We start from the raw sequence: 13,348 nt of genomic DNA, 5'->3' as shown, positions 1-13,348 counted from the left end.
TACCCCAAGCTGTTATCAGGCAACTGAACCAACCTGGCCCAAGTAGAGAGCAGTCCTGAACTACTATTTACTTCCACAAGGATAGCAGCAGAGATCCGATTGAACCCAGGTCACTAGAGCAGTGAGACCACAGTGCTTTAATGGATAGGTTTATGGAAGGTAAAACAAGAGGATAGGAATAGGCATGAGTAAAGGTAATGGAAGATCAGTTTCTGGCTCCACAAGACTCCACAAGTTTTCCAAAATTCTCACCATTCTCCCACCCAGATGCACGATTTTAATTTTATTTGTCCTCTATGAGTTTAAATCACGACGCACAATACAATACAATACATTTTATTTGTCATTTGAACCCCATTGAGGTTCAAACAAAATTTCTGCAGTCATACACACAAGAAAGACCCAAGACACAACACAATTTACACAAACATCCATCACAGCGCATCTCCTCCTCGCTGTGATGGAAGGCAAAGACGTATCTCTCCCCTGCACTCCCCATTCCCCTCCCGATGTCAGTCAAAGTCAAAGCCCCCGGCAGGCGATGGTAATTATCCCGCGGCCATTAACGCCGCGCCGGGTGATGCAAGGCCGCGCTCCGGGTCTTGTTGTTGGAGCCCCCGGCAGGAGCTAGCAAAGTCCCGCAGCCACTCCAAGCCACACCGGGCGATGATGTAAGGCCCCGCTTCAGGTACTCTTCAACCCCGCAACTCGGGCGGGAGAAGTCGCTGTTGCGGAAGCCCCGAAAAGCGGTCTCCCAGCAGGGACCCGCGGGCTCCCGGTGTCATTGTCCACCAGACCTGCGGTTGGAGCCTCAGAATTTCCGAGCGCGCCACCACCGCTCCTCCCGCTCCGAACTCGGCCAGCTCCGCGATGGTGAGTAGGTCCGCAGCTCCGCATCTCCGCGACTGGAGCCCCAGGTCGTTCCGGCTGGAGGCCGCTCCACGGTGCTCGGCCCCAACGACAACGGAGACCCGACAGAGAAAAGGTCGGGTTCTCCGTGCAGGGGATAGATTTTTAAAGTTTCCCCACCGCCCGCCCCCACGGCCCCCACACACATACACAAAAAAAATAAATAAAAACTACATTCAAACGAGACAAAAAATAATAAAAAGACAGATGCACTGCAGAGGCCGCTGCGATGTGAGTCTCCAGTGTGCTGCAAGAATAGAACATGGTGTGTAGTTAGAACACAAGAGAAAATATACCCTGGCTCCTGCTGAGGTCTTCTGAGCAAAAATGATAGTGCTTTTTAAATATGCAATTCAAACTCCCAAATTACCTACAATTCAATTTAAAGTAGAACAAATGACTGACTCTTGTTAACAACGAATCAATATCTCCCCAAACAGAAATTAAAGTCTAGGAATGTAAGCGCATCACAAAGCATAAAGCTTCATTCCTAGTCCTATCTCCAACTGCTCTTGAGCGCAGATATAAAACTTTATGATTTGAAACTAGGACTGGGACAAATAAGTCTAAATAACCAAATGACAGATCATTTAGTTTAATACTAGAATAATTATTTGCGAATAAACAAGTGGTAAGTACTTTAGAAAAGTTGCCTGTGAATGATTATATATTTACTTGGCATTAAGTTTCAACAATGAATGAATGAATGAATCTCTTTATTGTCATTGCACATGGTACAACGAAATTTAAAAGTCAATCCCACGGTGCGATTCACAAGAGCAATTTTAAATATATAAGATAAGGTAAAAATACATACATATAAAATTTTTTTTTAAATTACAGATAAATAACAATAGCAGCTGAGGTAGAACCATTCAGTTGAATGTGAGTGTTATTTCTTATTTTGCATTGTTAAGTTCACGTATGGCTATGGGGTAGAAGCTGTCTCTGAGTCTGGTTGTGCGAGTTTTGAAAGACCTGTACCGTCTGCCAGAGGGCAGCAGTATTGACAGCACTGGGCCTTAACTCACTGGGTTTTAGAAGGACCTCATTGAAACTAACTGAATAGTGAAAGGCCTGGATAGAGTGGATGTGGAGAGGATGTTTCCACTAGTGGGAGAGGTTATGACCAGAAGTCATAGAGTTAAGGGCCTCACAGTTAAGGGCCCGTCCCACTTACGCGACTTTTACAGGCGACTGCTGGCACGACCAGAAAGTCGCTATGACTCTTTGGAGACTTCTCATGACCATAGGAGACCTCTTACGACCATCCAGGCGACCCCTGGCGACATGTTGCGGGTGACCTCTTACGACCATAGGAGACCGCTCACGAGCGTACAGCCTATGGTCGTGAGAGGTCTCCAAAGAGTCGTAGCATCTTTCTGGTCACCGCTGAATTTTCAACATGTTGAAAATTTGGGCGACCTATCACGTGTGCCGGCAGCCGTCTGTAACGGTGGCGTAAGTGGGACAGGTGCTTTAAAGAAGATGCGCAGGAATTTCTTCAGTCGGATGGTGGTGAATCAATGGAATTCTTTGCCACAGAAGGCTGTGGAGGCCAAGTCAATGGATATTTTTAAGGTGGAGATTGCCAGATTCTTGATTAGTACTGGTGTCAGGGGTTATGGGGAGAAAGCAGGAGAATGGGGTTGAGAGGGAAAGATAGATTAGCCATGATTGAATGGCGGAGTAGACTTGATGGGCCGAATGGCCTAATTCTGCTCATTTAGGACCGTACGAACATTCAACTGAATATTTGGGCAAAGTTTATTCGCAAAAACATTCAAACGGACAGATAGGACAGTAGAAAACGTGAATGTTGATTGACAGGATTCAGAATTTAAAATACACACAATTTTGTGAAAAGCCTTGAATGACAAATTCAACAGAATTGTGCTGGAATTTTCTGAACACAGATTAAAGCGTGTTACTGAGTGTGAATATATTGTGTATTTATCATTGCTCTTATAATCATTAGTCACTCTGCAAAATTCATCAGGAAAGTCATATATTTGCTGTCCTGTCCCTCCTGCATTACAGTTAAACTGCATGAGAACCATTCAAATATCTTTTCGCTAACACATCCTGCAACGGCAAGCATCGCAACGGAAAACAAAGGAACAGCAAGTGGCCCACAATTGTAATTTATCACAGGGCTGCAAACCTAACAGCCTCATAATTCAACAATTACGACAGGCCATCCTCTACATGAACATGCTAATGTAATTAGAGTGTGCCAAGTATATCCCCAGTAGGTTTTCTTTGAGAAACTTTTTGGATGGTGATGCTTAAAAACTAAACTATATCAACGCATCCTTCAAATAATTTAATAACTGTTTTAAAGCACAATATAGGCAAGGGAGAAGGGTGATGGGACATCTGAGCATGTTTGGAGAAGTTCTTCTTCAGGCACAGCTCCTCATTTACAGTTTTCCTTTGTTGCAGCCACATTGTAAAATCACTTTCTGAGCAGAGCTGGTGAAGTTTCCACGGAGGGCTCCTGGCTAATTTCCCACCGCCATGAAAGCCAATGGAGCAGAATGTCAGCAGTGCCAACATGAGAATACCTCATGCAGACAAAATCCTACGATTGAGCTCAGGGTGACTGCAACCCAAAATTCAGTGGGCAGGAACAAATCTCCGCAAAAGGAACAGCCAAGATTGAGCTGTAACATCCTGGTTCAGGAACAGCTTCTTCCCCCCAGCCATCAGGCTATTAATCACGACATCAAATAAGCTCTGGACAATAACAGTCTATGATTATTTTGCACTATATCTGTTATTTTTTGTTTATTTATTGTATGTCTATGGTCTATAGACACACTGAACTTTTATCTTCCGTTTTGTATTATGTTTACATATTCTGTTGTGCTGCAGCAAGTAAGAATTTCATTGTCCTATCTGGGACACATGACAATAATACTCTCTTGACTCTTGGGATTGAATCGCAGCTGAAATATTGTTCTCTACCTCAATGCACTGCATGTTTTGTCACTTTTGCCACCCCCACTATCTTTGTGCAAAGCAGCCCATATTCATTTTTAGTTAAATCAACTATATCCTAATCTGTTCCTGTTGCCATTTCACAACTATTCCAGTCACTAAACCTTTGGAAAGCTGCAGCAAAGTTGAAAAATCTCACCCCTTTTATCTATCCTATGTAATTTAGTATTCATCTAATAAAATACAAATTGCTAATCTCTCTTATGAAAGCTATAATTATTTTGATAACATCTTGCTCACTTTCTTTAAAACTGAATTGCTCACTACCACTCAGTATACATTAGGACAACCATTGGGACATTACACACATAAGTCATAGGAGCAGAATTCGGCCATTTGGCCCATCGTGTCTACTCTCCCATTGAATCATGGCTGATCTATTAATCCCTCTCAACCCCATTCTCCTACCTTCCCCCCATAACCTTTGCACGCTTATTAATCAAGAACCTATTAATCTCTGCTTTAAAAATACCCAATGACTTGGCCTCAACAGCCATCTGTGGCAATGAATTCCACAGATTCACCACACTCTAGCTAAAGACATTCCTCCTGGTCTTCCCAAAGGAATGTCCTTCAAATTCTGCGGCTGTGCCCACTTGTCCTGGACTCTCCCACTAGTTGAAACATCCTCTCCACATCCGCACTATCCAGGCTTTTCACTATTCGGTAAGTTTCAATGAGGTCCCCCCTCATCCTTCTAGTACTCCAGCGAGTACAGGGCCACTTCTTTCAATGCTGTCTCGACCCAAATATGTGACAAATGAAAAATGCACTGGGTTAGGAACAGGTAGTCAGTCGTCACATGATAATGTTGATGACTTGCTTTTACGTTTTAAAGGGCAAAAATTCCACCCCTCATCCTACCCCTCAGGTTCCAATTACATTTCCCCCCCCTCACCTTAAACCTATAGTTCTTAATTCCCCTACTCTGAGAAAGTGCTTCTACCCGATCTATTCCTCTCATCATTTTGTACAAATTATCCCTGGATGATTCTCACTAACTTCCTCTCCAAAGCCAGCACATCCCCCTCAGATATGGGGCTCAAAATGGCTCGCAATACTCCAGATGCGGTCTGACCAGTGTCCGTCAAATCCTCAGCATTGCATCCCTGCTTTTATATTCTAGCCCTCTCAAAATAGATGTCAACATTTAATTTGCTTTCCTTACTACCGATTCAACCTGCAAATTAATCTTTTGGCAATCCTACAGCAGCACTCCCAAGTCCCTTTGTACCTCCCAACCATAAACTGCATACCATCCAACTGTCTCTCCACCACTCTTAGTCCAAATGTAGGGTCCCAAACCCTGTCTATTTCCCTCCACAGATGTGGCTTGACCCGCTGAGTTACTCCCACAGGTGGTTAGTTGTACCATCTGTTACTATTAATTCAGTTTTAATTTCACTCAGTTAATGCAAAGAATTGAAATGAAAAGTTGAAATTTGAATTCCATCTCTTGAATTGATCAACTAACAAAGCACGGCACCCCATAACTCTCTTTATCATGTTTTGTTCCCAAATTATACCTTTTGTAGAAAATGGCCACACTAATCCACACTTACCTTGCCTGTACGTCTCACCGCCCGCAGCGGCGACTACGGAGATTTATGGTCCCGACCACGGGGAAAAATGGAGGACTGATTTTGTGCCTTCCACCACAGTGATGATGAATGCTGTGGTGGATGTTTTGTGTTAAAAAAAATTATTGTGTATTGTATGTTCTTTTTTATTGTACCGCTGCTGGCAAATTCATTTCACCGCACTTCATTGTGTATGTGATGAATAAATCTGACTATTGACCACTGCGAGAAACACTGAACAGGTCAACTCTTGATCCCTCCACACGAAATCTACGTTACCTCTTAATTAAAAAAGTCTGCTTGAACAGTGCAAGAAAAAAGCAGAACAGCACATCTTTGGCACACTCTGCATTTTGCACAATTACTGCCCTGTGACAACAGAGGGAGGAAAGGTTTCATTCCATTCTCTTCTCTCTTCAGCAAGAGTTCCATAGCGCATTATGACCATACTAGTTTTAACACGCAATTGGGAAGAAATTGGTTTATAAATGTTGCTTTTAGGCTCGTATTCAATGGTATTAAATATATTCAATGCAGCGAAACTCAGTATGGAAGAAAGGAAGCAGGAAAATAGCATCTCAAATTTCAGAAGATTTACACATTGAACAGAGCGTGAAGTAATCAGTATTAGTTCATTGTATAAAAAGTTAAATATATGTTTTTCAATGTTCTGCTAATTTATTGATTTGACTCTCTGAAGTATAGGAATATCACCCACTGTTTCAGTTAAGTTTATTTTTTATGCTGAGCAGAGCTGCGGAGGCTTGTGTTTCATATGAAACATTAACATTTGCAATATTCTGTGCATCAAAGACATAATTTATTCTTGATACTGCATCGTAGAAAACGCTTGAGGACATAATGTTGCATTAGAGTCATAGAGTGATAAACTGTGGAAACAGGCCCTTCGGCCCAACTTGCCCACATGTCCGAGTCACACTAGGCCCACCTACCTGTGCTTTGCCCTTATCCCTCCAAACCTGTCCTATCCATGTACCTGTCTAACTGTTTCTTAAACGTTGGGATAGTCCCAGCCTCAACTACCTCATCTGCCACATGTTTCCATACACATCCCATCCTTTGTGTGAAAAAGTTATCCCTCAGATTCCTATTAATCTATTCCTCTCTTGATTTTGTCCACCTCTATAAGATCACCCCTCATCCTCCTGCGCTCCAATGAATAGAGACACAGCCTACTCAACCTCTCCCTATAACTCACACCCTCTAGTACTGGCAACATCATCATAAATCTTCTCCGAACCCTTTCAAGCTTGACAACATCTTTCCTATAACATGGTGCCGAACACAGTTCTATAAATGCGGTCTCAGAAACGTCTTATGCAACTGCCACATGATCTCCCAACTTCTATACTCTATGCTCTGACTGATGAGGGCCAATGTGCCAAAAGCCTTTTTGACCACCTTATCTACCTGCGACTCCACCTTCAAGGAACCATGCATCTGCACTCCTAGGTCCCTCTGATCTACAACACTCCCCAAAGGCCTACCATTCACTGTGCAGGTCCTGTCCATGTTAGACGATCAAAATGCAACAACTCGCACTTCTCTGTATTAAATTCCATCAACCATTCCTCAGCCCACCTGGCCATTCGATCCAGATCATGCTACAATCTTTCACAACCATCTTCACTATCTGCAAAACCACCCACTTTGGTATCATCAGCAAACTTGCCCTGTATGTTCTGGTCCAAATCATTGATGTAGTTGACAAACAGTAACAAGCCCAGCAATGAACCCTGAGGCACACCACTAGTCACAGGCCACCAGTCCCGAGAAACAACCTTCCCCTTATGCATTTATAAAATATTTTGGGATTGTCCTTAATTCTACCCGCCAGAGCTATCTCCTGGCCCCCTTTTTGCCCTTCTGATCTCCTTTTTCAGTTTACTCCTTAGCTCCCAAAACTCCTCCAGGGATACACTTGATCCCAGCTGCCTATACCTGCCCCATGCATTATTTTTGTTTTTGACCAATGCCTCAATTTCTCTTGTCAGCCAAGCCTCCTTGCGTTTGCCTGTTTTGCCCTTCACTCTAACGGGCTTGTACGTATCCTGAGCTTTTGTCAGCACACTTTTAAAAACATCCCACTTGGCCGATGTTCCTTTCCCCTCAAATAACCTGCTCCAGTCAAATTGAGCGAGACCTTCTCTTATACCCTCAAGTTGGCCTTACCCCAGTGGAGCATTTTAACGTGGACCCTCTGTGTCCCGATCCATAACTATCTTAAACCTAATCGAACTGTGGTCACTGGTCCCAAAAGGCTCCTCCACACACACTTCATTAACTTGCCCATCCCAATTTCCCAATACTAGATCCAGTGTTGCCCTCTCACGTGTGGGGGCCTCCACATACTGCTTGAGAAAACTCTCCTGAACACTTTTGAGGAATTGAACCCCATCTGAACCCTTCACACTATGATTTTCCCAGTCAATATTGGGAAAGTTAAAATCCCCTACTACAACAACCTGATTTGACCTGCAGTTGTCTGCAATCTCCTGGCATATTTAGTTCTTCTAATTCCTGTTGACTATAGTGGTCTGTAGTACACCCCCAACAAGGTGATCATCCCTTTCTTGTTCCTCAGCTCCACCCATATAGCCTCACTAGACGAACCGTCACCTTTGACCACTGCCATGACATCCTCCTTAACCAACAATGCAAATCCCCCCCCCCTCTTTTTCCCTCACCCCTGTCACTCCTGAAGCTCCTGTACCCCAGAACATTGAGCTGCCAGTCCTGCCCCTCCCTTAACCAGGTTTCAGTCATGGCTACAACGTTCCAGTCGCTCGTACCTATCCATGCCCTAAGTTCATCTGCCTTACCCGTCAGGCCCCTTGCATTAAAATACGTGCAGTTTAAAACAACCTTCCTTTCTTGCTCTCTGCCTTTCACCTGCCTATTCCGTCCACTACAAATTGAGGGGAATGGAACATCGGCCAAGTGGGATGTTTCACACACCAACATCCATAGCAACTTCTAACCCCTCACCCCCCCCCCCCCCCCCCGCCAATCTAGTTTAAACCCTCACGTGTAGAATTCGCAAAACTGCCCACCAGAATTCTTGCTCCTTCATTATTTTTAGTTTAAATTTATTTCCCTCCTTCTAGCTTTGAGATCATCAAACTTAATTAGTACAGTTTCAAAAGTACCCTCCCCTTCTGTGGTTCCTTCAAGAGTTTCATCAATGGACAAAATCAATGACCAACTTAAATCAGAGTCCAGAGTCATTTCGGCCCACAAAACCCATAAATAATTGATCAATTAGAGATTTGTTTTTTTGCTTTTGAACTCAAAGCCAATTGCCACATTCCCACTACCATACACACTGAGATCCATCTATTCACATTCTGGGCAGGCTTCCCAATAGAGGTTGTTTGTCTGCATGCAATGCAACAGCCTTGTTATATCTCTTTAATATTATCTGCATTGATTTACATTTTGTATTTAACCGGTTTGTACATTATAACATATTTCTTATTTTTTTTTATTCTTAATTTGTGACTTATTCTCAGGTTTTGTCATGGAATCAAATCAATCTATTGTGTTCCTTTTCAAGATGAAGAAAGCAAGCAAAAGGTAAAACCTGGGGCATGCAAAAGCATGAAGGAGACAATAGCAAGGAAATTAAAGCTGAGACCAAGGCGGCGTCTTAAGGGGAGCAGCAGAAAGGCTGGAGTTAAGGAAGGTACATCGTGAAGTGACCGGCAATGTTCACAAGGGATGAACAAGACGTTGAAGACTTGAAAGGAATATCATTTTTGTGGATATTAATAGGTGAAAAATAATTGCTGGACTGCATAGGTTTTTGAAGACTGCAATCCAGTTGCCTGCTGCATTAACCGGGGGGGGGGTGTTGTGGATCTCGGCAGCTTGAGAGCCCATTGTGATTATCATTGCTGCTGTAATTTCTACTGGTGAAACCAAAATGTATAAAAATACCCTTTAATAAAATCTGACAACGTGCACTTTAACCACATGTGATTTTTTTTTTCCATTACAAATCTCAAATTGTGGAGTACAGAGGCAAATAAATAAATGATGGGTCTTTGTCCCAAACATTATGGAGGGCACTGTAGAGTATGAATTAGGTGAAGTTATTTATTTTTCTCCTAGAAAGTGATTGTGTACAGCTTTTGATAGAATGTAAATGAAGTGATGAGCAAATAATAAGCTAGGAAAAGGTGAAGCAATGAAAGTGACATGTTGGTTATTGGTACAAGTATTGGATAAATAGAATGCAGGCCAGGAAAATCAACATTCAGTAGCTGCTGAAAATTAAAAATTAAAAAGTGAATACTGGAAATGTTCAGGAGGTCAGGCAGGGGATACGGAGAATGTTTCACGTCAATAATTTTGCATCAGAAGCGAGGAATGATAAAAAACAAACATATTTTAAGAGCAGAAAAAGGAGGAAATCACGAGCCTGGCATTTGATTCTCTTTCCCTCTCCGCAGATTAATATTTTCGGAATCCTGTTTTTTTTTGTGTCTCAGATTCCAATTTTGCTGGCTGTCAGCCTCATTCATAAAACCAGAAAGAAAATGACAGTCTTTAAAGAAAGAGCAGGCGACATTTTGTAACCTTATTTAACTTTGCAAGCCTTTGCTTAAAGTGGACCCCACAATCATAATGGTAACGAGTAATAAATCCCTCCCCACCTCACCCCAAAAGAAAAAAAAAGTTAATGCACACAGGACTTGGCATCGCACACTTCCCCCGAGCTCAGCGGGAAAGTCACACAACTATAAAGTGTAGAGTCTAAATCGCCCGTTATTTAAATCACCCCAACATCCCTGCTGGATTGGCAATACAAGGTCACAAGTGGGTCAAAATAACAAGTGTTCTGTTATAGTATATTTGCACGGATACAATGGTGCCAAAGAAATCTTACCTTGTTTATGAAATCCCTGGTATTAATTAGCACTTTTTTTTTCCCCAGACGCGAGGGATTCCTTTACATTTTTCTTCGTTACCCAGAATCCTAAAATCTTTAATCCGTTTGTGGAACATTGTTCCCCTGACGACTTTTGCACTTGTGCCAAACACATCTGAGGGAAAAGGCAGCGAACTGCACAAATTCCTTTCACATAAAGCCTGATAACAACAAAGGTTTGACTGAACTGGCGACAAGAAAGCTCCATGAACATTTATGGCCTTCTTCTTGCATCTAACACAAGTGATGAAGAACACACAATGGATGCTAATTTTAAGATCACAATAATTGTCATCATTCTGGATAAATTGGTCTGGTTAACGAATTGAAACTTCATATTTTCACCAACCGATAAGCTGACAGTTGCTCCCCAGTAGCAGGCTGCTGGTGAGAGTTATTCATCTGCTATTGAAACTGACAGAATACAATCTATAAACTGCTGGAAACATTAACAATTTGTCTTTGCAGATAAATACAGGAAGCTCACTCGTTACGGCCAAATTATAGGAGTTTTCTCTCTTTTATTAAGTGGAATTCCCATTAATTTTGATTCTTGCAAAAACACATTGAAATGTAGTTTTGCAATGATTTAGCTTTGCTACCAAAGAAAATATAGTTTTAATCTCACGATATTCAAAATTTAAACCTCTTTGGTTTGGAAACTATTAATACAGCCACTTTTTTCTTATAAAATGTGCATTTTAATTGAAAAGGAAACATTTACACTTGAATTAATGCCCCTCGAGATCTTTTTTTTGTCCGAATTAAATGTGTTCCTCTGTACCTTTCCCAAAGCTATTTAAATTACATTGATTAAGTTAAAAATGCAGACATGTTCTTACAATTTCCTGAAGTACTTAGCATTATTTGCACATGAAATTATGGTCATTTATTCCTAGTGCACAGCCCCCATTAAAATGCAAGACTTATGTTTTTCAATCGTAGAGGAAATACTTCACTAGTGAAGTATGCATGTCCAGAGCCAACAGGCAGGCTTACTGTGTAAACCTGGCATAATTGCGTGAGCATGCAGTCTATTTCCGTCACATTTATTGCACATTATACTGTCTCCCACAAAAGCAACAAGAAAATATTGGCGATAGACACAAAATGCTGGGGTAACTCAGCGGGACAGGCAGCATCTCTGGAGAGAAGGAATGGGTGACTTCTTGGATCGAGACCCTTCTTCAGACTGAGTCAGGGGTGAGGGAGACACAGTGATAAGGAAGGGTAAAGTGTGTGAAAACGAGACATCAAAAGAGATGAGGTTCAAGGAAAATATAGAATAGATCAATGTTAGCTGGAAGATGACAACAAAGCAAACAGAGATAAAATGTAGTCGGGGACAGTCAGACTGGTCGGAGAACTGGGAAGGGGGAGGGAAGTGTTACTTGAAGTTACAATTCATACCACTGAGTTTTAAGCTGTCCAAGGGAAATATGAGGTGTTGTGCCTCCAATTTGCGCCGGGCCTCACTCTGACAGCAATCTAAGGGAATCCAACCACCATATTACCAAGGATTCTCACAGAGAGTAAACCAGGAAGTATAAAGTATAAATTATGGTCCACAAAAGATTAGATTGCATGGCCTCTCCGAGTTGCAGTTGTGAATGAATGTGGCAGTAAACATACACTTGCATGTCATGCAATACAATTTAATAATTCCACGCTACTTTACATTGATTACTGCATGTAATGACCAGAAATTGCCAGTTTTACAATGCAATCATAGCCAAATCTGACCATTTTACCGTAACCTAAAGTTAGTTTTTTGTTTAGAGTATGCTGATGAACACATTATTAATAGTGTGTATTTTTTATTATATAAGCAATGTTATAAAATAGCAGGGTTCACATGTCAACGCTTGCAATGAGCCGTCATTTGTGGCAAATATGAAATTAGCATCTGTCAGCTTTTGTTCAGTTGCCACCAATCTCACTACCTGACTTACACTTCAAATACTCACCCAGCGATCAGGGGAAAAAATCCTAGGCTGGTCCATTAATATATTACCCAGGGAATGCTGCACCGTCAGAACTATCATAGTAACATAGAAAATAGGTGCAGGAGTAGGCCATGCGGCCCTTCGACCCAGCACCGCAATTCAATATGATCATGGCTGATCATCCAAATTCAGTACCCCATTCCTGCTTTCTCCCCATATCCATTGATTCCATTAGCCCCAAAAGCTAAATCTAACTCTCTCTTGAAAACATCCAGTGAATTGGCCTCCACTGCCTTCTGTGGCAGAGAATTCCAGATTCATCACTCTCTGGGTGAAAAGATTTTTCCTCATCTCAGTCCTAAATGGCCTACCCCTTATTCTTAAACTGTGACCCCTGGTTCTGGACTCCCCCAATATGGGGGACATTTTTTCCTGCATCTAGCCAGTCCAATCCTTTAAGAATTTTACATGTTTCAATAAGATCCCCTCTTATCTTTCTAAATTCCAGTGAATATAAGCCCAGTCGATCCATTCTTTAATCATATGTCAGTCCCGCCATCCCGTGAATTAACCAGGTGAACCTAGGGGCTGCACTCCCTCAATAGCAATAATGTCCTTCCTCAAATTAGGATACCAAAACTGCATACAATACTCCACATGTGGTCTCACCAGGGCCCTGTACAACTGCAGTAGGACCACCTTGCTCCTTTGCTCTTAATGCCATGAAATGCAGCAGAAATATCCCTGCTCTTTTGGCTAATATTTACCTTTTAATTACATAAATTTGTGAGAAAAATCACCTGTACGTTAGTCTGACTAAACGACTGCAGGCTTCCTACATCATGGAGCGACTAAACTTGAACAGCAGTAATACACTCAGATGCACCCAGGGGTATTGAGAGATGAGCATTTTAATTATTTCATATTACTGTTGTTTTGTGGTGATAAGGAGCAAA

General features: G+C 42.0%; 1 protein-coding gene across 1 annotated transcript in view; it reads right to left on the bottom strand.

Moving 5' to 3' along the window:
* The window catches only part of LOC129698573 (microtubule-associated protein 2-like), a 384,661-nt gene that overhangs the window by 297,922 nt on the left and 73,391 nt on the right, over positions 1-13,348 (bottom strand).

Source organism: Leucoraja erinacea, chromosome 7 (genome assembly GCF_028641065.1).
Source record: "Leucoraja erinacea ecotype New England chromosome 7, Leri_hhj_1, whole genome shotgun sequence".
NCBI classification, from domain to species: Eukaryota; Metazoa; Chordata; class Chondrichthyes; order Rajiformes; family Rajidae; genus Leucoraja; species Leucoraja erinaceus.
Note: the sequence above shows the minus strand (reverse complement) of the source record. Positions and strands in the feature narration are given on the sequence as shown.